Source organism: Sphaerodactylus townsendi, linkage group LG08 (assembly GCF_021028975.2).
Source record: "Sphaerodactylus townsendi isolate TG3544 linkage group LG08, MPM_Stown_v2.3, whole genome shotgun sequence".
NCBI lineage: Eukaryota > Metazoa > Chordata > Lepidosauria > Squamata > Sphaerodactylidae > Sphaerodactylus > Sphaerodactylus townsendi.
Genome location: NC_059432.1, coordinates 11,237,914 through 11,261,273, shown reverse-complemented (window position 1 = coordinate 11,261,273; position 23,360 = coordinate 11,237,914). Strand labels below are relative to the sequence as shown.

The 23,360-nt window shown below is 45.6% G+C and overlaps 1 long non-coding RNA gene across 1 annotated transcript; it reads right to left on the bottom strand.

Moving 5' to 3' along the window:
* Positions 1-701: 701 nt before the first annotated feature.
* Positions 702-17,638, bottom strand: LOC125437378. Its single transcript, XR_007245202.1, has 2 exons — positions 17,460-17,638; positions 702-1,185 (listed from the first exon to the last, which is right to left on the bottom strand). It is a non-coding gene; the product is annotated as an uncharacterized LOC125437378 (long non-coding RNA).
* Positions 17,639-23,360: the final 5,722 nt, after the last annotated feature.

Sequence of the window (23,360 nt, the reverse complement as noted above, 5' to 3'; positions counted from 1 at the left end):
ACGTGGCAAAATCACCAATTAGTAAACCCCTCTTGGCACACACAAATTATTAGTAACCCACTCTCGGGAACCTGTGAGAACCTGCTGGATCCCACCTCTGCCTGCGAAGCTATGCATGTGTTGCAGGGAATTTTTTTTAAAAAAGAAGCGTTTTTGTGCAAAGGCATGAAAGCACCCCAGATTGTTTCCATGGTCTCCAAGCACTGTCTGAATGGGTAAAGTCGCACCTGCGAATGGGGAAAAGGAAATTGGGTGCCTTTATAGTCACTGCAACCTGTTAAACAAATGTTGTGCAGAATCCACCATTGGCTATCAATCAACAACTGGAGGGGGGGGTCTTTACCCATACCAAGTGATCTAATCACTAATTTGATGGAATCTTGTTTTAAACTAATTTCCCTTTGTAGCACACTCCCCTAAAAAAAAAAAAAATCAGTGACAGTGATCAGTGGCGATGGACCCAGCAACGACATTACGACATTATCAATGCTCTAGGAATCTCCCACATCTCTATGGCTTTTGCAATAGTGACTTGGGGAATTGTGACAAGCCAGGATCTCACTTTCTGGATCTAATTTTCCATCCCATTCTGCTCCAAGCAGTGGCAGTAAGAGCACAGACCTTGAAGACAGGAAATTCTCTGTCATAGTGGGCAACACAGAAGCTTTCGTTACAAGTATAAAGCATCAGCCTGCTAGATGTACATCTCAATCAATGATTCTTGCTTTATTTTGCTTTTGAAGATTATCCTTCTAGAGTTAGATCTATTGCACTTGCTTTAAAAGCATAATACTGGTTGTCGCTGAAGGGTGGTGAACGGCAAGGCACTTTGGGACGAGCGGAAAGAAAACCTATTCCTTTGCATCGAAAAGTCTCAGGACATCTCGAAGATCAGCATCTTTCAATTCACGCTGATAACTGAAGAGACAGCACTTCCGCATTTCAGGAGCCTCCAGGGCTTCCATTCTCTGCAACCGTGACGGAGGCAGGCTACACAGCTCCATCCAAAGAGATCTGTGACATGGTTTTCATTCTCCAGAGCAGCACAGCGGCAGGAGGGAGAAACATGAGGAAACTCATTACCAGCACTGCAGCAAATATGACCAAGATGATTGTCCACGGAGCCAGGACAGTCTGCACCATGGCTCTCTGCTCCCGTCTCCCTTCTCAAGATACGAAATGGATCTGTAAATAGGGAAACACACAAGTTGAGGAAAAACACACCCGTCTTTCAGATTTGGAGACCTGCCAAACCCTGTTGTTTTGTCTTAGTACAGGGGTAGGGAACCTGCGGCTCTCCAGATGTTCAGGAACTACAATTCCCATCAGCCTCTGTCAGCATGGCCAATTGGCCATGCTGGTAGGGCCTGATGGGAATTGTAGTTCCTGAACATCTGGAGAGCCGCAGGTTCCCTGCCCCTGTCTTAGTAGCTTTGGAAGCTTCGTATTTCTGAAAAATCACGGCAACCCTTGGCTGTTTCTACACAGGGGTGAAGAAAGATGTGGCAGGGGCGACTTTCACACACACTATCCCAGTGGCATGGCTAGGGCGGCCAGGGGGACTACCGCCGTGGGCACCACTGCCCTATGGTCATGTGGGGAGTGCACTGCAGGGCGGCGTCCTCTCTCTGCAACTGAACCCCGACCCTGAACTCCCCATGGTGTTCAGGGCAGGGGGTGCAGTTGAGTGCTGACCAATGGGGCGGGCTCTACGAGGGTCAGCTGGGCTCACCTCAACCTCAAACTCCACGTGGGGTTTGGGAACAACACAGGCCCAGTGGCGTAATGCCCATTGGGCAAGGTGGGCAGCTGCCCAGGGCACCACCTTGTGGGGGGCATCAAAATGAAGGATTCGTTTTTGGGTATTTTTAGTGGTTTTCAATTTTTCAATTATTAGCTCCTATTGGAAAAAATGGGGGATGGGGCACCCCCTTTTGCAGTCCATAACTTTGGACTCCTTGAACCAAACCTCACCAAACCTGGGGGGTAGCATAAGGACAGTCTCCTAATGATACGCTGAAATGTTGGAGCTGATATGTCTAAAAATGCACCCCCTGCTGGCACCAATGTCCTGGTGCAAAAAACATTTGGTTGTGGTGTAGTGGCCGCCCATGCATCCAACCTTTGGGGGGGGCATTCAACTCAAGTTTTGCCCAGGGCTACAGTTCGCCTCGTTACGCCCCTACACAGGCCCATTTGATTCTGGCCTCAGCTCACACAGGTCCAGCTTTAAACCGGGCTAGCTGTGACCAGGGTGGAATCCCCACGGTCAATTAATCACGTGATACTCACGCAAAATATCCAGGTTTCAGCAAGAACTTCCCACTGCTCAACCACCGAACACAGGTTCATCCCGGTTCTGGCGCTCCCTCGCCCCCTTATCACATGTTTTTTAAGAACCTGCACGAAGGTGCACCTTTTAAAAACACACATGCCGAATCCAGATCGGTGGGGAGGGTTGGGGTTTCAATCTACATTTGTTTTTCCCACCGTAGGGAGTGACACGGAGCCTTTCAGCCAATCAGAGTGCGGTGGGCTGTGGACGAAGTGCGTGCAGCCCTTTTTTGTTGTTTCACGCCAGTGGAGGCTACATGGAAACGTGGCTGTGTGAAATGTGATTTCTGTGCCAACTGTAAACTAAAATTAGACTTTTGTGCCAGCGAGGCTGCGTGGGTAAAGAGTGCTGAAGCCGCGCATAAACGTCGCTTAGCATGAAAAAATGGCTACCATCCTATCTACGCATGCACATGGTGACGTAGCTGCGCAAAAAAAGTTTTTTAAAACATTCCCGCCCCAACACAGTGCAATGGCCAATCAGAACGAGGAAGAAAGAGCCACTGAGCAGACCGCGCGTTCGATCGCGCAATCGTGGAGATTGCTGCACTATTTGAAAGCGTGATAGACCTGGATGTCCTCATCACACACACGCTGCAGTGGGGAGGGTGAAACCCTGATGAAAAGGTGTGGTTTCTTTTGAAACCTGGTTGTATCTGGATTTAATTTCTCAGTGGGGAAATGGCCCAGGATCAAACTGAGCAGGGGAGTTGGCCGGCTCCAGTTTTATACCATTAGTTCTGCCCCTCAGGTGAGTTCAGGAGGCAGCGTACAGCAGGGGGAGTGAGCCCCAGGTGCCATTTTATTCAGTTACACACTATCCTTGAGTCGATCACTGCTGGTACTGTCCTCCCCCCACCTTCTTCTTTTTTTGATAAACACACTTTGTTAATAGTCTGATATTCCAGAACTGAGCATTGCCATTTTAAAGGTATTGATAAACTCCAATCACCTCTCCAGATTGACTGCAGGCAGAGCAGAGGTGGGATCCAGCAGGTTCTCACCAGTTCCCGAGAGGGGGTTACTAATTATTTGTGTGTGCTGAGAGGGGGTTACTAATTGGGTCTGCTTTTCCGTTAGAAATTCCATTAGGTCCAAAAATCATAAAGTCCTGTTGTTTCCTATGTGGCTGGGTAGCGAAGGTAGAAAACGGGATAATTCTCCCTGTTGGGCTGTTTTAAAAACATGTTTTAGAAATATGGTAAAGTTCCTTGTTTAAGGAAAGTATCCTTCTTTTGATTTCTAGAAACAAAATTAAGTATTTGAAAGTATTAAGTATTTGACAGGCAGTCAATTAGAGGCGAAGCAGTTGTTTCTGTTGGCAGTAGACGATAGGACTTGTATAATGAGTTTAAATTATGGACAGAAAGATACCAGCTGGAAATTAGGAACTTTTTTTTTACAGTAAGAATTTTTTACAGTAACAGAGAAATTATTAATGCCCTGCCCTCAGAATGCCCGGCCACGCCCCCGTCGTGCCCCGCCTAGCCCTATTGGCGCTACGCCACTGTTTGAATCCCACCACCATGGGAACCTGTTACTAAAATTTTTGGATCCCACCACTGCACCTACCCCATCACTTTTGATCTTCAGAAAGCAGTTGAAGACGACATTTGACTACTTCAGTTTTTATTTATTGGCAGTCCTGATTGAGATTTTAGAACTCAGGTGAGTTCAGGAGGCAGCGTACAGCAGGGGGAGTGAGCCCCAGGTGCCATTTTATTCAGTTACACACTATCCTTGAGTCGATCACTGCTGGTACTGTCCTCCCCCCACCTTCTTCTTTTTTTGATAAACACACTTTGTTAATAGTCTGATATTCCAGAACTGAGCATTGCCATTTTAAAGGTATTGATAAACTCCAATCACCTCTCCAGATTGACTGCAGGCAGAGCAGAGGTGGGATCCAGCAGGTTCTCACCAGTTCCCGAGAGGGTTACTAATTATTTGTGTGTGCTGAGAGGGGGGTTACTAATTGGGTCTGCTTTTCCTGTTAGAAATTCCAGCTTTTAGGTCCAAAAAATCATAAAAGTCCTGTTGTTGTTTCCTTTATGTTGGCTGGGTAGCTGAAGGTAGAAAACGGGATAATTCTCCCTGTTGGGCTGTTTTAAAAATATGTTTTAGCAATATGGTCAAGTTCCTTGTTTAAGGAACGTGTCCTTCTTTTGATTTCTAGAAACAAAATTAAGTATTGGAAAGTATTAAGTATTTGACAGGCAGTCAATTAGAGGAGAAGTAGTTGTTTCTGTTGGCAGTAGATGATAGGACTTGCTATAATGAGTTTAAATTATGGACAGAAAGATACAAGCTGGAAATTAGGAACTTTGTTTTTACAGTAAGTTTTTTTACAGTAACAGAGAAATTATTAATGCCCCGCCCCCGGAATGCCCAGCCACACCCCCATTGTGCCCCGCCCAGCCCCATTGGCGCTATGCCACTGTTTGAATCCCACCACCATGGGAACCTGTTACTAAAATTTTTGGATCCCACCACTGAGGCAGAGCCATTCAGATAGAGGCTCCACCTGCAGCTGGAAAACTGTTTTGGTTTTCCCTGTAAGTCAGAGCAAAGGAACCCTTTCTTTGCTCTATCTTAAAGGACAGGGCCTGGAAGCCATGATCAGAAAGACCACAATGCCTTGGGAAGCTCCAGGGGTGTGATAAAAAGAGTTCCTTCTTGCTTTCTTTAGCACTTTAGCTTTTAACTTTCAAAGACCTCCATTTTCATGAGTTATGTTTTTAAAAGTAAGGATAAGAAATCCGTTTTCAATAAGCATTTGCTGTGAGTTTCCAGAAATTCCACATTTCAGAGGTCGGTGGTTACTTCCTAAGGGAAGAATGAGAGCGCTTTGGTAGAGCTCCAAGCAGGGCATTGAGAGGCCTTCTCAGATTCTACAATTGGCCGTCATTTCACCTCAAGAGAAAATGAAGAGGGGAATTATGAATTCTCTTCAACAAGTCATGCGTAGAGGATTCTGGCAGCTGTGCAGTCAGTCTGTGGGAACAAATCCTGTGCGGCCGACCGAAATCTGCTTGAAGATGTGCTTCTTGGTAACACAGTTGTTGGGAAACCCCATTACAGATGGGGGTGGGGTGGGGGAACTTTACCAAAGGAGCATTCTCACGGGCAAAATGGGTAAGTCTGTTCTTGAGAAGGAAAGAGCTATTTGCAAAAAAGATCAGTTTACAGCCTAGACCAAGAATTCACCTTGGCAAATTGGGAGACATCGACTTGCTTGTGTTGGACCACCGCCAATCAAACTTATTTTCTACATGAGCTTTGGCATGTGTTCGACACCATCTCCAGTTGTATAATGTTCTGCAATGTTGTGCTCATTGGGTGAGATTTTCCGGGAATTGGATTTTGCACTCCTCATGTGTCAGTCTGTGGTCCACCAGGGGCGCACTCAGAGGTGGGATCCAGCAGGTTCTCACCAGTTCCCGACAGTGGGTTACTAGTTATTTGTGTGTGCCGAGAGGGGGTTACTAATTGGGTCCGCTTTTCTGTTAGAAATTCCACTAGGTCCAAAAATCATAAAGTCCTGTTGTTTCCTATGTGGCTGGTTAGCGAAGGTAGATAATTCTCCCTGTTGGGCTGTTTTAAAAACACGTTTTAGAAATATGGTAAAGTCCCTTGTTTAAGGAAAGTATCCTTCTTTTGATTTCTAGAAACAAAATTAAGTATTTGGCAGTATTAAGTATTTGACAGGCAGTCAATTAGAGGAGAAGTAGTTGTTTCTGTTGGCAGTAGACGATAGGACTTGCTATAATGAGTTTAAATTATGGACAGAAAGATACCAGGTTGAAATTAGGAACTTTTTTTTACAGTAAGAGTTTTTTTACAGTAACAGAGAAATTATTATGGGTAAGCAGCAGTGGTGTAGTGGCTAAGAGCAGGTGCACTCTGATCTGGAGGAACCAGGTTTGATTCCCAGCTCTGCCGCTTGAGTTGTGGAGGCTTATCTGGGGAATTCAGATTAGCCTGTGCACTCCCACACATGCCAGCTGGGTGACCTTGGGCTAGTCACAGCTTCTCGGAGCTCTCTCAGCCCCACCTACCTCACAGGGTGTTTGTTGTGAGGGGGGAAGGGCAAGGAGATTGTAAGCCCCTTTGAGTCTCCTGCAGGAGAGAAAGGGGGGATATAAATCCAAACTCTTCTTCAAACTCTCTATTAATGCCCCGCCCCCGGAATGCCCGGCCACGCCCCCGTCGTGCCCCGCCCAGTCCCATTGGCGCTACGCCACTGTTTGAATCCCACCACCATGGGAACCTGTTACTAAAATTTTTGGATCCCACCACTGGTCCTGCCCAATGGAGAGCTAGCAAGTAACTTCGCAGTGAGGGGGTTTCCCTTGCATACTCTGGCAGGGCAGGCTCTTGTGTTGTCTGTACATCCCTAGTTGGCACCACTTCAACACTGGTCCCTCCCTGGCCGTTGGGTCCTCCTCAGCCATTAGCTTAGGCTGCTCAGGTGCCTCCCCTGAAGACTGAGTCAGAATCAATGAGCTAAAGGGAGGGGTATCATGACGCTGGAGGGAGAACTTGGTCCAAGGGGGAAGGCTGCTTTCATAACCCCCAGCAGTTTTTCCAACTGGAAGCACCTTCAGGAAACCACTATAGCAGGTATTTATCTATCTATCTATCTATCTATCTATCTATCTATCTATCTATCTATCTATCTATCTATCTATCTATCTATCTATCTATCTATCTATCTATCTATCTGTCTGTCTGTCTGTCTGTCTGTCTGTCTGTCTGTCTGTCTGTCTGTCTGTCTGTCTGTCTGTCTGTCTGTCTGTCTGTCACCATCATCATCATCATCATTAATTATTATTAATTATTATTAATTATTATTATATTATTATCATTATTATCATTATTATCATTATCATCCTCATCCTCCTCATCCTCCTCATCCTCCTCACCCTCATTATTATCATCCTCATTATTATTATTATTATTATTATTATTATTATTATTATTATTATTATTATTATTATTATTATTATTATTATTATTATTATTATTATTATTATTAATTCAATTTAATACACCTGTCCTACCCCCGAAGAGCTCAGGGCGGTTCAATCAATACAATCAAACACGTAAATACATTGATAATTTCAATTAAAACAATAAATAAATTAAACATTAAAATACTAGCAGCAGTCTGTGTAATCATCAGTATCTGTACATTTCTGTAAAGGGCAAATAACTCTCCAGGGCAATTTCAGGACAGGAAATTGGCACGGAAGAGGGCCTGTGCATCACTCTTCCAATCCAAATCGGCCACTCACGTTAATAGGAATGAAGTTATGTGCTCCGAACTCCAGGTGCGCATCTAAGCGGAAGGCCCTGCGGTTGTCCCAGGGGTTCTGTCATGGGTGAATCAGCCCAGGGGCCTTTCACTTCTCAAGCGGGAAAAGTCCCCGTAAACCAGTTTTCTAAATTAGGTGAACAATATTGTTCGGAGCTGTTGTCCTTTCAGCGACTCTAAAGGTCTCTTGGACTGGTTTTTTTTGCCACTGAGTAATGGCCTCAGGCTGGGAATTTACAGAGGTCAACCATAAAAAGGATCATAAAGAAGAAGAAGAGTTTGGATTTATATCCCCCCTTTCTCTCCTGCAGGAGACTCAGGGGCTCACAATCTCCTTGCCCTTCCCCCCTCACAACAAACACCCTGTGAGGTAGGTGGGGCTGAGAGAGCTCCGAGAAGCTGTGACTAGCCCAAGGTCACCCAGCTGGCGTGTGTGGGAGTGCACAGGCTAATCTGAATTCCCCAGATAAGCCTCCACAGCTCAGGCGGCAGAGCTGGGAATCAAACCCGGTTCCTCCAAATTAGATACACGAGCTCTTAACCTCCTACGCCACCGCTGCTCCGCCTCCTACGCCACTGCTTATATTGTTAATGGAAATGAGCAAATCATCTGTGACAAGTTATACATGGCTGTGTATTGCAAATTTGTTCTTTTGTTCCAAGCATTTCTGTAGTGCTTTCTGCCCAACAGTGCCCCCAAGGCAGCAAACATCGAACAGAAGCAGAGGCATATCGGGAGGGGAAATGGTGCCTGGGGGCAAAACCTGCTCAGGGAGCCCCCTGCCCCCCCTTGTGGCCCACTTGAGCCCCCCTCAACCTTCATCGGCAGTGGCCCTGCTCCACCACCCCCATTCAGAAGTCTTCACCTATTGGTGGAAGAGAATGACAATAGGAGAGAGAGAAGTCTTTTTCATAGAGTTGCCAGTTCTGGGTTGGAAAATTCCTGGAGATTTCAGGGTAGAGCCTGAGGAATGTGGGGGAGGGGCTTCTGTGAGGTATAATACCATGGAGTCCACCTTCCAAAACAGCCATTGTCTCCAGGGAAACCGATCTCTGTCCCCTGATTATTTATAACCCCAGGACAGCTCTAGTCATGAGTCTGGCAAACCTACCCTTTCCCCAGAAGGGTTCTGTAGAATCGCTCACCAGGACATCCTTTCTAGCAAATCAAATATGTCATATTAAACAACGCCTGACAAACTGGCCTTACAAGCCGTTGACGCAACCTTTCAGAAAACACGTAAAAACCATCCATTTCCCACTAATTTCAGGGTGAGAGTTCCTCGTTCAGTCTCCAGTGAGGATGTAAACACTGCTATTTTACTACCCCATCATTGTGCGGCTTGCGAAAAGTGTTGGAGCAACAGGTGTGGATCGACAAGAAGTAGGTAAGGAAAAGGTGATGGCCCCTGCTCCCTCATGTTCTTTTGCTCTAGCAAAAAGCCCCCTCCCCAAAGTAACTGTGCATATTGTCAGGCTCTCGAACGTGGAAATAACAGAGACCGTAGGAAAGTCCCAAAGCAGTTTATTTCTACAACGCGTAGAGTAACAGATAAAGCTGAATCTAAGCTTTCTGCTTAGATCCCGCAATTATATCCTTCAATCCCCCCCCCCATTTGATTCCCACCAAATGGGCTTCAGAGAGAGAGCATGACATTTGCACTACAGAGCTTCAAGAGCCCTGGGAACGTTCGCACCTTCTCGCAGGAGGGCTGGCGCCGGGAAATTGCCAGGGAGGGGAGGGGGGAGCCGGAAAGCATTTACAGGAAACATTTGCAATCTCTACACAGCAAGACATCTACACACTGAGACATCTACACACTGACAGGCATGAGCCTGACACATATAATATTAGTGAAGATATTGCATGGAAGAAAGTCCCACTGAAATCAGGGGGATGCCCCTGGGAAAATGTGGAGCAGTAGCTCAGTTATGCTTGGGTCATACCTATATTGTGGGGCTGTAGAAAGAGTGGTGAACTACGATCTGGGAGACCTTGGGCGTTTCCCCACTTGCCACGACCCCCCTATGCCGCGCGCTGCTCTTAGCGCGTGTCATTTCTGGCGCACGCCCAGGCTTCCCCACAACCCTGCACTCTGCGCAGGGTCATCAAAAGGCACCGTTTGGAAGAGCGCCAGGAATGACGCGCGCTGAGGGACGCGACAGCGTCAGCGTCAGGGCAGCTGCGTTGTCGCCGCCCCAGTAGTGGGGAGTGCCAGGGGACCCCGTGCTACTTGCCTACAGTAGCACGGGGCAGAAGGTAAGTGGGAAAACGCCCCTTGATTTGAATCCCCACTCAGCCACGGAAACTTGCTGGCTGATATTAGGCCTAGTTATACCCTCACAGACTAACCTGCCTTACAGGGTTGTTGAGAGCATTGAATGGAAGAAGACGAAGAAGAAGAAGAAGATGAAGAAGAAGAAGGAGGAGGAGGAGGAGGAGGAGGAGGAGGAGGAGGAGGAGGAGGAGGAGTTTGGATTTATATCCCCCCTTTCTCTCCTGTAGGAGACTCAAAGGGGCTTACAATCTCCTTGCCCTTCCCCCCTCACAACAAACACCCTGTGAGGTGGGTGGGGCTGAGAGAGCTCCGACAAGCTGTGACTAGCCCAAGGTCACCCAGCTGGCATGTGTGGGAGTGTACAGGCTAATCTGAATTCCCCAGATAAGCCTCCACAGCTCAGGCGGCAGAGCTGGGAATCAAACCCGGTTCCTCCAGATCAGAATGCACCAGATCTTAGCCACTGCTCTTAGCCACTATGCCACTGCTGCTCCTGGAGAAGAGGAGATATTTGATAATGAAATATTTGGGGATATGTTTATTGATGCTGCTGTTTTGCTGTTTTGATATTTGTTGGTTTGATAGCTGCTGTTTTGATATTTGATTCGTGTTTCGATGTTATTTGCTTGTCGTTCGCCGCCCTGAACCCTACGGGGCAGGGCAGGGTCTAAATCGAATAGATGAATGAAATTAAATAGATGAAAAAATAAGAATGTAAGGGTGAAAAAACCACAGATTCACTCTTTAAAAATAAGTTATCATTCCCAATGTTCTTGAGCTGTTCCTTCTTTAATGACTCTCTCACATACACCTTCAACAACTTGGTCCACTTTACAGTAGTGCAAATTTTAAGATTCATTCAACAGCTTAATCATCTCTAATAAATTCTGAGGTTTGATAAGAGTATTTGCACTGTTGCCATTGACTAAAGCAGAGGAGGTGAAAATAAATAACTCTTTAAAAAAATAACGTATGTATCTTTTTTTAAAAAAATAACGTATGTATCTTTTTTATCAGATCTGGCTGGACGGAAAGCTAGTTTGCTCAGAGTATTTATTGCTCTCATGAAGCGTGTGGCAAACATTGTTATCTGCCTTCTATCTTTTCAATTCTGAGCCGTTCTGTTTGCTGGAAACAGTTTTCTTTCATCAAGCATTGACTTTCGCAGGGGGAAAAACACCTCTGTTTTGCCTATTAAAAGGCAATAAGATAACACGGCAAACAGAAAGACAGTCCAAGAGAAAGACAGATTGAATTTCCAAGCTTAGTCATGTTCTCCAGACGTACATCAACAATTATTTTGTTAGGGTTCTCTGCTTGTTTTGCAGCTATTCCCTCTGCAAGCCATTCTACCCTTTGCTTGCGGGCATGCTTAAAGCGGATTTGTACGTTGGTGTCCTTTTCTGTATTTGGCCCATAAGGAGATAATCATGGGAAATGGTGCAGAAGCCCCAGGGCAACAAAAGGACACTTGCTCTAGGCAGTGGCGTAGGAGCAGCAGTAGGAGCAGCAGTGGTGCAGGAGGTTAAGAGCTCGTGTATCTAATCTGGAGGAATTGGGTTTGATTCCCAGCTCTGCCGCCTGAGCTGTGGAGGCTGATCTGGGGAATTCAGGTTAGCCTGTGCACTCCCACACCCTCCAGCTGGGTGACCTTGGGCTAGTCTCAGCTTCTCGGAGCTCTCTCAGCCCCACCTACCTCACAGGGTGTTTGTTATGAGGGGGTAAGGGAAAGGAGATTGTGAGCCCCTTTGAGTCTCCTGTAGGAGAGAAAGGGGGGATATCAATCCAAACTCTTCTTCTTCTTCTTCTTCTTCTTCTTCTTCTTCTTCTTCTTCTTCTTCTTCTTCTTCTTCTTCTTCTTCTTCTTCTTCTTCTTCTTCTTCTTCTTCTTCTTCTTCTTCTTCTTCTTCTTCTTCTTCTTCTTCTTCTTCTTGTGGCAGGGACTGACCACGTAAACCACCTGCTGCAGGCTTCTGGTTTCTGGTCCTCTTGTACTAAATACAGCCCCTTCCCAATTTCAATGGCAGTCATCAGTGGCATAGTGTGGGGGGGGGGCAGAAGCCTAGGCAGAGGCTTCCTGGGGTCACATGGGGGGGCTTTGAAGGGCCACCCTCCTGCAACTGTGCTCTGCCCCCAAATCCCCTTTAGAGTTTGAGGCAGGGGTGCAGTTGAATGCCAGCCAACGTGGCTTGCCCTGCCCCCAAACTCCATGTGACATTTGGGGTGGGGGCACTGTTGAAGGTTGAGGAGCAGGACTTGCCCTGCTTCCAAGTTCCTTGAGGAGTTCAGTGGCAGGCCGAGCTCCACTGGGCACCATTCAGCTGCACCCTTCCCGAATTCCATGGGAAGTTTGGGGGTGGGGCACAGTGAGAGGGCGCAGGGCACAGCTGTGAGAGGGGTGCAGTACCCAGGGTGAGCCCTGAGCACTGTTTTACAGAGCTATGCTGCTAGCAGCTGTCTCATACTGTACCCGCATCCCTGGCCTGGAATTCCTCCATCCCACCACTGGGATGCTGTAGCTCCAGTTCTGGATGCTACCGAGTGTCAGGCTCTCGAACGTGGAAATAACAGAGACCGTAGGAAAGTCCTAAAGCAGTTTATTTCTACAACACGTGGAGTAACAAAAGAAAGCTGAATCTAAACTCTCCAGCTTAGATCCAGAGATTATATCCTTCAACATCCCCCCATTTGTCCCACCCCAAATGTGCCTTACAGATTCTACAACATTTGCACTACAGAGCTTCAAAGAACCTGGGAACCGTTCACACCTTCTTGCAAGAGAGCGGGTACCAGGGAGTTGCCAGGAAGGGAAGAGGGAAATAGAAAAGCAGTTACAGGAAAACATTTGCAATTCTTACACATCAAGACATCTGGGCACTGACAGGATTCGTCCTGACACAGAGAAGAGACTAGAATTGCTTCCACAAGGAAGTTTTGCTCTGGCTTGGCTTCCAAACAAAAGTGGGTTTTTATGGAGCATCCGCACAGCATAGTCTTTAGACACCCGCTATCCAGACTTTCTCCTGCTTTCTTCCTGTCTTTCCCCAACCTGGTTTGATACAGTCGTTCCATACATTCAGAATAATGCACTTTCAATCCACTTTCGCAATTGTTTGCGTGTGGATTTTGCTATTCCTCACAGCTGCAAAGTGCATTGAAAATGTTTTGAAAGTGCATTATTTTGCATGTGCGGAAGGGGCCAAAGTGTGTCCATGCACCATGTGGATAGGAAAGGCGATCCCACTGGTATCATTTTTCTTATTGCAGTCCCCCGTAGCCACTACTAAAATCAGTAATTTCTGCATTGCCATGACTGCAGTATTTTATTTATTTAAACGTTTATTTGCCATCTTTCTATTTCACACAACTCAAAGCAACTTACAAGGTGCTGTACAAAGTGGCTTACAAGGTGCTAGAAAAGCACATATAAGACCTCATATTAAAATCTCAAGTAAAAACTAAATTGGCTGTGTTACCATGGTCCAGAAAACCCACAACAGCCAGTTGATTCCAGCTGTGAGTACCTTCGACAATTCAAACACTAAATTAGTCAAATGCAGACCTAAATAAAACTGCCTTCAGCTGCCTTCTGAAGATCAAAAGTGAAGGAGACCGGTGCCCTTCCCTGGGGAGGTTGTTCTATAATTGTGGGGTTGCCACTGAAAAGACCCGTGTGTCCCGTGTGCCCACCAGACGCACGTTTTTGATTGGTGGAACAGTCAGAAAGATCTCTTCCAGTTATCTTAATTCCTGGGCAAGAACATCTAGGGACATCTGCTGAAATCCCCAATTTAAAAACCCTCCAGTACCACAATGATGGGAAAATGGAAACTGTAGGAATGTGTGTGAAACAATAGAAAGTGAAGGGTTTAAAAGATGTCCATCCCGATATGTGTCAGGGGAATGCTATCTAGGTGATTGAGATATATTTCCAGAATTGTACAGTCTCTTGAAATAACGACTTGCTGCTGCTATAAAGATATATGTAACCAGCCTGCTATATGTATCTTTTCTTGATCTTTGCTTTATGGCTTCACATGCTTGTAGACAACTAGGCTTCCCTTGGTCCTCCTGTTCCGTGGGAACTATGTTACACCTGTTATCTCATGGGGCAGGAAGCCAGGTGGCTCTCTCTTGCTATCTGCCACCGACCTTGGGGCGCCTCAGCTCCAAAGGCTGTTTTTCACAAACTCTTGGAAAACGGGAGGGGGGAGGGTTTCTAGGGAGGATAAAGGGGACTGTGAATGCCAGCTGCGTCAGAAGTGGCTTTACCAGTGTCGTGCTTCAATGCCTATTCAATAAATGCTACTGATCAATACTTCAGAGTCTGTTTATTAGCTTAAGGTTCCGAGACCTAACGATATGAGGGCTTCGGGTTTTTTGGCTTTTTTCAAAAATTTGGCCATGCTGGCAGGGGCTGATGGGAATTGTAGTCCATGAACATTTGGAGCACCATAGGTTGACCACCCCTGCCTCAGATCATGGTGCTTTGTTGAACAGACAATATTTGATTAATCTTTATAATGCCTATGTAATTTAGGACAGCATTATTCTTTTGATCATGGGAAACTGGTGAACTGATGGCACAGGTGATATTTCAAGAGGAGACCTCCTGACTTCCAGCCGCTAGGCTGTTCCCGCTTATCGACAATGATTTTGAATCACCTCCCTGACCTCCAAAAATTTACTTTGTAGACTTTTGTTTGCTGTATCCTTTTCGCTGCCCCATGCTAAAAGAGAGATGAAGACAAACTGGAATGGGTTTCTAGGGGGGCAACAAGGATGGTGGAAGTTCTGAAACACAAGATGGTTGAGGAAAGGCTGAAGGTATTGAGCTGCCTAAATAGCCCAGTTTAGCCCAGGCTTATCAGAGCTTGGGAGCTAAGCAGCATTGGCCAAAGTTAGAACTTGGATGGGAGACCACCAAGGAAGACTGGCATTACTAAGTGGAGGAAGGCAGTGGGAGACCACCTCTGCTCATCTGTTGCCTGGAATGCACTGTTGATGGGGCCACCATAAGTTGGTTGTGGACTCCGTGACATGTTCTTCTCCTTGAAGGAACTCAATATGTTTAGCCTGGAGAAGATGTTGACCAATCTGCATATATCTTACAGAAACCGGATCTAAGGATCCACCCAGCATCACAGTTATATGCAAGTTTCTAATTCTCCTCAGTTCCTGCATGAGTGGTGCACAATTCAGATCACATCTGTGGCTCACACTTGGCTTTCTAGACTGAAGAGGTCTTGTGGGAGATTTCTTGACCCGCTGGGGAAAAAAACTTTATGTACACATGTTGGTTTGCCCAACAGGCCAAAGTGTGTTGCCAAAAGGCCATTCACACTGTTCAAGCACTTGAACATCTTGTCATATTGGATACTAAAGACTTGTTCTCTGTTGTTCACAGATGGCAAGACTAGATTTGAGGTAATAAAGTTATAAGAGGGTAGACTGAGGTAGAACATTAGGAGAAATTAAGGTGGATTCCATACAGCACAAATATAATGTCTTTAGGATGTTATAAAAAGCGTTTTGGGGAAGAACTTCAGACAGTTCTCTTCTCCAAAATGAGTTCAGCCCATTATATTTCTCTGAACTCAGATTTTTCAAAAATTGCTACACTGGCGATCTTTTTCCTCCAACCCGGGTTGAAGACTGTGTGAATGAGTGAGTGAATGCAAAGCAGGCAGGAAATGCTTTATTTCTCCCATCCAGACCTCTTACTTCTGTTTCTGCAGCTCACACCCACCACACCATTTTGTGTGCTGCAGCAGATTCTCTGTGAAGATTCCCCACAGAGGTTTCCTCTGCTCACAGTTCATCCATTTGCTATTTCACTGCAAAATGTAGATGAACAAGGTTTGTTTTGCCTAACGATCCCCTGTAGGTGTCATTTTTCCTGTTTCTGTTTTTTGTTTTGAGGAGAATGTCTGAGAAGCTACAGGGACACAATTAAAGAAGCTGAAATATGCACACGTTTGTGCTGCAGTAGCTTCGCAGACATCCCCCTCAAAACAAAACAACTACAAAAAAGAAAAAAAAACGACAAGTGCACGGGATCGCTAGGCAAACCACACTTTATTCATCTACTTTTTGCAGTGAAATAGCAAATGGATGAGCTGCGAGAAGAGGAAACCTCCGTGGGGAATCTTCGTGGAGAATCCGTAACAGCAGAACAGACTGTGAACCTGGCAAGAGTTTTGTGCAGCAGGGAAATAAAATATCTGTTTTTTTCTGGTAATGCTAGGCTCATTCCGCACATGCAGAATAGTGCACTTTCAAACTGCTTTCAGTGCTCTTTGAAGCTGTGCGGAATAGCAAAATCCACTTGCAAACAGTTGTGAAGGTGGTTTGAAATTGCATTATTTTGCATGTGCGGAAGGGGCCCTTGTGCTGTGGGAACACAAAATGCCCAAACTGGTCTTTTTATCACATTCTAAAGATGTCAAATTTCTGCCGTGAGAATCCACCCATGAGAGTTTGATAATAAAACTGAGTTTCCCGCAGAACGGGTGGACTCTTCTTCACAGGAAATTTTTGGGCAGAAACTAGGTGGCCATCTGATGGAAATATTCCAGCTTTTGATTTCCAACATTGCATAGGGGATGGATAGTTGGTGGCCCTTTCCCACTGTAGGACTGTAGGACTCAATACCATTTTCAACCCAGGGTGTATTTTCAACAGCATAAATTGAATAGAATTTAGAATTGCCAAGAATCGTTTCAAATGTACAGTGAGGTGTTTTGAAACATAACCACACACATCCTTTAAAGCTAATAGAGAATAAGAAGAAGACATTACAATAAGCAGTGTCGTGGAAAGCGGTGAATCACTAGCTGTTCCACGGCTGTAACAGCACAAACATCACTTTCTGGTGCTGACGGGGAGGATACAGAAGAAACACAGAAGAACTTGTCCCAGAACAATACATCTCAAAGTCTATGATCTACGTGATCCTCACAAGGTATTTTTAGCCGCAGGCAGCAGATAAGGAAAGACCACATTTCCTTCAGACACGCTGGCGTGGCTGCAGAGAAATTCCTGCCATGCTCTTCCCAAACCACACATCACCGTCTCAGCTATTATGATGCACCAATTCACCACTCTACAATCAGTACGATTGGTTTTTTTTTTTACAGCGCTACATGGGGGGACGTTCTTTCAGTACACAGAAGAATCAATGTTTTCACAATCATTTGGCTTACCGAGAGCCGCATGCTTTGGACGGGATGTCTACTGTTGAGCCATTTGCGAAGCCGGATTGTATACGCACCATTAGTCAACTCGGCGGAAAGGTGTGAGGTGTATGTTTAACATTCGTGCAGAAGGTAGTCCTGGAAACTTTGCTCAGCCTTTCAAAACTTCTTCTGGATAAAAAGTCAGCTCTGAATGCCTTTGACTATAATCCAGACACGTTTCTTCGAAACCTGGCATTTTAGGAAAGACAGAATTTCCCTTCTCGCACACTCGCTGCGGACAAGAAAAGCATTTCACTGTACAATTTACAAGTCCGGTCTTTCTGGTCTTACCTGCTATTTAATAAAAACTTGTCACTTCCACATACTGGGCTCCTGCGGGTTTCTGTTCATGGCTGTCAAGCGGAAACACATTTTTCTCCCCTCGAAAGGATCTGGGTACAAGCTCTCTAATAAAGCTGTCAAAGCCAGGAAGGGAGACTAATCTGTAGAGCACCAGAGATCAGGCGCTTGCTGACATGACAGTCCGAACAGGTAAATAATAATGTACCACCTCCCACACTGGATTTCTTAAAGTGACACAGCCCTTTTAAGGAAACGGCCACAGAGACTTCCAATTGGTTTCGCTCTGTTTACTTTATAAATCTCATGACCTTCAGAAGGCAAAGGTTTTGGAGGAAAGACAAATGAGGGGTTTTTTTTGTGCATCTCCAGGTAATATCCACTTGTCTCAGTTTGGGTGCACTAGATATCATTGTTGCTACTGTGATCAAGAGCATGATGTGCCTTTTGCTCTAATTATTTCTCAGGACAAGTTAATGCTAAAGTCAACTGTAGACATTTCCAGTGCTTTTGTTTTTTTTATTTTTTAAAGGACCCACACTCATATATACATTTGCACTGATTTCCACCAAACCCACATAAGAACAAGCCAGCTGGATCAGACCAGAGTCCATCTAGTCCAGCTCTCTGCTACTCGCAGTGGCTCACCAGGTGCCTTTGGGAGCTCATATGCAGGATGTGAAAGCAATGGCCTTCTGCTGCTGCTGCTCCCGAGCACCTGGTCTGTTAAGGCATTTGCAATCTGAGATCAAAGAGGATCAAGATTGGTAGCCATAAATCGACTTCTCCTCCATAAATCTGTCCAAGCCCCTTTTAAAGCTATCCAGGTTAGTGGCCATCACCACCTCCTGTGGCAGCATATTCCAAACACCAATCACACGTTGCGTGAAGAAGTGTTACCTTTTATTAGACCCAATTCTTCTCCCCAGCATTTTCAATTAATGCCCCCTGGTTCTAGTATTGTGAGAAAGAGAGAAAAATTTCTCTCTGTCAACATTTTCTACCCCATGTATAATTTTATAGACTTCAATCATCTCCCCCCTCAGCCGTCTCCTCTCCAAACTAAAGAGTCCCAAACGCTGCAGCCTCTCCTCATAGGGAAGGTGCTCCAGTCCCTCAATCATCCCCGTTGCCCTTCTCTGCACTTTTTCTATCTCTTCGATATCCTTTTTGAGATGTGGCGATCTCCCTCCCCGGAAGCTGGGAATGCTCCCTGAAAATGTGGTTGTACTTAGTACTGGTGAATATACTGCCACACTCACACACAACACACAGACCCAGGCTGGTCAACTACCAACAGATATAACCGGGTTTCATCATGTACTGATGAAAATGCAGCCCAAAGCTCCTGACTAGCTGGTCAAGGGTGAATGTATAAATGTTCAAAAGCATTGGCAAGAGGATTGCCCTTGGTGGGACTCCACCTACCAAGGAGTAGTGACTTGATATCCTCTCCCCGAGTGCTACCCTTTATCTCCAGCCTCGGAGAAATGAGGTGACCCATTAGAGGACTGTCCCATGAAATCCAGCACTGGTGAGGCGCTGAGTCAACAACTCATGGTCGACCGTGTCAAATGCTGCTGAGAGACTGGGTAAAACCACCAGCGCAGACCTGGGTAAAACCACCAGCGCAGACCTGCCTCAATTCGACTGTCTACAGCCGTGGTGGCGAACCTTTGGCACTCCAGATGTTATGGACTGCAATTCCCATCATCCCCTGCCAGCATGGCCAATTGGCCAATTGGCCATGCTGGCAGGGGCTGATGGGAATTGTAGTCCATAACATCTGGAGTTCCAAAGGTTCGCCACCACTGGTCTACAGGGATAATCTATCAGATTAAGCAGCACAGTCTCCATTCCATGGCAGGCTGGAAGCTGGGCTGAAATGTATTCAGAGTTGTTGTATCCTCCAGGAAAGTCTGTAGTCATCTCTTTGGTTGACTGAAATGTGTTCAAAATGAACAACTTGTTGTTTTAATGGACACCTTGTTGTTTGAATGGACAATAGAACACCTTGTTGTCTATGAGTCACACTTCTGCTTCATTCCATGTTTCTAGTCCAACTTTTTGCTCAAAATTTGATTTCACTTTGTTTCCCAATTTTGTGTTCCAGTCACCAGTGATTATCAACACATCTTGCTTCCTCTTCGACATCTGTAGTTGGGTATAAGCTTAAATGATGGTTATGTTAGGATTCCATGAAGTCTGATTAATATTCCTTCAGACTGTGCATTATAGCTCCTGATTTCTTATGGCACGACTAGCCTCACTATTAGATCAAACCAATTTCTTCTGTGTTTGTCCTTCCCTGATTAAAACACTGTAATTTTGGGACTGAAAATGTCCTAACCCAGCCCACTTCAGTTCACTTGCTCTGAGGTCTTCAATGCTTAAACTGTTCTTTTCTCTGGTTGTGGTGGGTTTTCTGGGCTGTGGTGGCCATGGTCTGGTGGATCTTGTTCCTAATGTTTCGCCTGCATCTGTGGCTGGCATCTTCAGAGGTGTATCACAGAGGGAAGTCTGTTACACACTGTGAAACGTTAGGAACAAAATCCACCAGACCACGGCCACACAGCCTGGAAAACCCACCACAACCAGTTGAATCTGGCTGTGAAAGCCTTCAACAATACATTGTCCTTTTCTCATTTAAAATTTTTAAGGATACCTTCGTTCCTATTTCTCACATTCCATGTTCCTATTATGTTTATTTATTTTATTTATTTATTTCTATACTGCTCCTCCCCTTCCAGGCATTGCAATGAAAAGCTCTGGACTTTCCATTTGCATTCATTTGTTACCTGAAAAAGTGGGAGACTCTCCCTTTTGGAATGTGGAATTAGCAAGAGCAGACTCATGGCTTAGCTAAAGGTTGGGCAAGCTTGAGATCTTGGTTGCTTATGTTTACCAAAGCCAACTTTTGCAAGAAATTCTACAGGAGAGCAATTACAGTTTAACAATTTTATTAAGGGATAATGGGGGTCAACAAGCACACAATAATTAAAACAGCAGAACACACACACAGTCCTAAGACATAAGCAGTGTTGAGTCAATAGATCTGAGTTAGATGAGGGAATGGGGGAGTACGAACTACAGTCACCTGATCGGGGAGCAGAATGATCCAGTGAATAGAGCTGAGTGGCCCGTGCTTAGCTCTGGTAGAAGAACAACGCATTGTGGAACAACATCACAGACAAAGAGGTGTCCAGAGATATTGAACAAGGACTACTAAGAGAGGGGGCTTCTTATATGGGAAAAAGGACCCTTAGGGTTATGCAGTGGCTGTAAGGATGGCAGTTTTGCCTGTTTCTCTCCCAGCCACCTGGCCTTGATAGAATGCTTCCATCCGGGCGACGGGCCAGAACCGGCGGCAACAACCTTGGTGGACGGCTTATCTTGCTGTCCAGGATGAGCATTCCGTTCCCATGAGATGGGCCTGGATGGCCAGGGAGGGGGAAGGGATTGAGTACGTTATAATCTGTAGTTTGGGCGGGAGGTCTCATTCCTGTCATGCCGTGTGTGTGTGCTTTCTAAGATGTCTGAATAAATGGTCTTACATCCAAAAGCCTTTTATTTCTGCTCTTTGGAATTCCTTACAGTGGCCCTTAATTTCCCAGGACAGTCCTGCCTTTCCAGGGAAAGACAAAAGGAAGACATCAACCTTAATGGTTGATTCATTAATCTAATGGGTTGAGGCATCTGCTTGATGGTCCAAGCTCAGGAGTGCCTGAAAGGGGGATGGTAGCTGATAAAATTGTAGCTATAGAACAATGCCAGTGCAAATGAGGCAGTCATTAGAGTGGTTAGTCAGAGGAAGAAGCACTGGGTTAATACAAAACTGGGCAGGAACACTCAGGGCAAACACTAATATGTCAATTGTCTTTGACTTACATGTGTATAGTCCAGGGCTGAAGATGGAAACACTCTTCAGGGCAGAATCATTGTGCTCTCTTAATCCCTTCAGGAAGGGTGTGAGATAGTTGCTTTGCATGGCAGATGTGGGTGAAAGCAAGTCCAGACAAGCTTTTACTTACTATGTGTCCTTGTGGGTACACTGAGTCAATGCAGAGAATGGACTTCCCATTTTGGTACTGCACTGCTAGGTATCCCAAGGGTTGGCAGAATGGGTAGGGGCATTACTGTCTTAAAACACAGCCTTCCACCCACCCACCATGGGTTGGTCTGGTAACACATTCACATCAACAACTGAACCCCAAGGCAGGCTCAGAAGTACTGGGCAGAACAGATGGGCCAGACCAGTTGTCCAGACACTCTGGACATTGAATACTGGGGGAGGGCCTATTTTAAAGGGGAGATCAGGCCCTGTAGCCATGCTTAATCTCACAGGAAAAAGAGGAGTCCTACCTTTCTGAGGAAAGACAAGGGACAGACATCAACCTTAATGGTTGGGTTGTTAATCTAATGGTTGAGCCATTAGCCTGATGGGCCAAGATCAGGAATGCCTGTAAAGGGGGAAAATAGTTTATGGAATTACAGCTATAGAATAATGACAATGAAAATGAGATCATTGTTAGAGAGATTAGTCAAAGGAAGAACTATTACACCACTAGGCAGGAACACTTGGGGCAAACACATTAACAAGTCCTTTGTCTTTACAGGGTGTATGATCCAGGACTGGAGTTGGGAACACCTTCCAGGCAGGGGTATTGTGTTCACTTAACGACTGCCTCATTTGCATTGTGATTGTTCTATAGCTGTAATTCCATCAGCTACCTTCCCCCTTTCAGAAACTCCTGAGCTTGGACCATCAAGCTAATGATTCAACCCATTAGATTAACAACCATTAAGGCTGGTGTCTGTCTCTTGTCTTTCTCCAGAAAGGCAGGACTCCTGTTTGTCCTGGGAGATTAAGGACTACTCTGCATAACCATGAGGGCTCCTTTTTTCCTTTTGAGAAGCCCACTTTCTCAGTAGCCAGTGTTCGATATCTTTGGACACCTCTCTGTGATATTGTTCCAGAACACATAGTTCTTCCAGAGCTAAGCGTGGGTCACTCAATTCAGTTCATCAGACCATTCCACTCCAAGTTCAGGTGACTAGAATTCTTACTCCCTCATTCCCTCGTCTATTCCAAACCTATCCCCTCACAACTGCTTATATCCTAGGACTGTGTGTGTGTTTTGATTATTGTGTGCTTATATACCCCCTCATTATCCCTAAATAAAATTGTTAAACTTTATTTGTTCTCCTGCGGAATTTCTTGCAAAAGCTGCATTCTGTAAACAGAGAAGTTTGGGATTTATACCCCACCTTTCTCTCCTGTAAGGAGACTCAAGGTGGCTTACAAATTCCTTTTCCTTCCTCTCCCCACAACAGACACCTTGTGACGTAAGTGGGGCTGAGAGAGTTCTGAAGAACTGTGACTAGCCCAAGGCCAGCTAGCAGGAATGTAGGAGTGTGGAAACACATCTGATTCACCAGATAAGCCTTTGTTACTCAGGTGGAGGAGTGGGGAATCAAACCCAGTTCTCCAGATTAGAATCCACCAGCTCTTAACCACTACACCACGCTGGGTCTCATAGGAAACCAAGATCTCAAGCTTGCCCAACCTTCCTTCCTTCCTTCCTTCCTTCCTTCCTTCCTTCCTTCCTTCCTTCCTTCCTTCCTTCCTTCCTTCCTTCCTTCCTTCCTTCCTTCCTTCCTTCCTTCCTTCCTTCCTTCCTTCCTTCCTTCCTCCCTCCCTCCCTCCCTCCCTCCCTCCCTCCCTCCCTCCCTTCCTTCCTCCCTCCCTCCCTTCCTCCCTCCCTTCCTTCCTCCCTTCCTTTATATTTATTGATTGATTGATTGATTGATTGATTGATTGATTGATTGTATTTTTATACCGCCCTCCCCCGGAGGGCTCAAACAGACAATAAAACAAAATAAAATTAAATT